This window comes from Eimeria mitis, genomic scaffold, assembly GCF_000499745.2.
Source record: "Eimeria mitis Houghton genomic scaffold, Emh_scaff1490, whole genome shotgun sequence".
NCBI lineage: Eukaryota > Apicomplexa > Conoidasida > Eucoccidiorida > Eimeriidae > Eimeria > Eimeria mitis.
In genome coordinates, this window is record NW_013569475.1 from 9,398 (window position 1) to 11,142 (window position 1,745).

Consider the following 1,745-nt stretch of genomic DNA (forward strand, 5'->3'; position numbering starts at 1 on the left):
GAAGTAAAGGCTGAACTTGTCCACCGCAACTTCGATGCTGGAACAGCCTCTGGCTGGTGACCTGTTGTGATGTTAACGACACACAGAAGAGTGTGGGGATGCTTAGCGGCTCCAAGTCCTGACACGCTGGATGCTCATGGGCTGATATGCGCATCCTAGGGGAGTAAACTGGCCGCGTCTTTCGGCTTTAGGTTCAGGGACCAGCTGGGGTTTCCGCCACATTGAAAACTGGTATTTGTGTTCGTCGGCTGCAGTGCCCGCTTGGAGGGCGTCGAACCTGTTGTTCTGGGCACTTCACTGGAACTGGGATCACTTGGGGGTTATAACTCAGGCCTTTAGGCAGAAATAGCAAGTGTTCGTTGTCGGTAGGGGGTGCAGCGCCTCTGCTGCTGTCCGTCGCCGTGGGTTGATGCCACCGTCGCGATGTCATCAACCACGGCTATGGGGGCCGCTCAAACGTAGTGCGGGGACTTGTTGAGCATCTTCAGAAAACCCTCTACACCATGTCAATTGATACAGATATATCACAGATGTTTTCAGCAGTGCGCACGGCCCACTGGGCACAGCAGCGCCCGGTTAAGCTGTGTGGACCGAAGATACCACCTCATCGTTGTGTTGCAGCAGGTGAGATACTCAGGCATTCGAAGCAAAGAGGCTCCCACATTTGAGTTGTTGTTTTTTAAAACCTTATTGGAACGAGTTTAATGTCTAGTTATAGACTCGAGCGCTAGCGCCTACAGTACGCAATCGCATGCCGGGCACCATCCTACGCTCACAGCACTCGAGCTCCATGCATCCTGCTTGGGTTAGCCTCCATCGAGTCACTTGGCTGCCGGTTGGTATTATCCACTGGAAGGGAAACTCTACCATGCTGCCAAGAAAAGTGAAATAAGGCGTCTGTAAGGCCTGGTTTTACTAGTGTAGAGTAAGGCTCCGCGAGCAAGATTTAGTCGCGGTGGCTCTCCAGTTCCAATGGAGAACCGCCCCCGTACCCGAGTGGCTGCCTGTGGGAAGCAGAGGAAGGAGGTGCTTTAGGAATGCCGACATGTGGGGCTCTTGAAACCAGTCCCAGGCGTGGTGTGTTGTTATGAAGCTGGAAAACTGCTTTTTGAGCTGCAAACCGCCTGATCTTCAGCTTCTCGCACACCATCACGTGGGCAGGATGGGAAGCTCACCCGGGCAGCGCGCACACCAAACTAACAGCAAAGCTCATGAGAAATCGACCTTTAGGTACCTCCATAAAGGCGTGCAAACTTGCGAATTATGGTCTCCCAAGACGTCGTCTTGCAACTGCAGACGCACTCTGTCAGCTGGTGGGGGGGAGGATGCATGAGGATGCAGAAAAGAGAGGAAGGACTATGTGATTATATGAGCAACGTAAAAGATATCTCAGCATCTTTAGAGCACAGTGCTGTTTGGTATTAACTGGGAGGCCCTGCGAGATGGTAGGGCGTATCTGTGCTTGCAGACCGATTGCAACGGAACGCCGAGCAAGTGAGCAGCAATCAACTGCGGTGTTAGTAGATGCATCGTAAGGGCGTTTGGGCCTCCTTGCATCTCGGCTTGGGTTTGCGACATCGTTTTGAGCAGGAAGTGCTGCAATTCAGGGCCGGCTGAATTCGTCGTCCGTCAGGGCCCTGCAGGAGGCTGAGTCATCCCTAGATGGGAACCCAGCCCCTGAATGTGCAAGTAAATGCCATGGTAGAGAATTAGTTTAGATTATGTACTGATCGGCAGATCGGCAT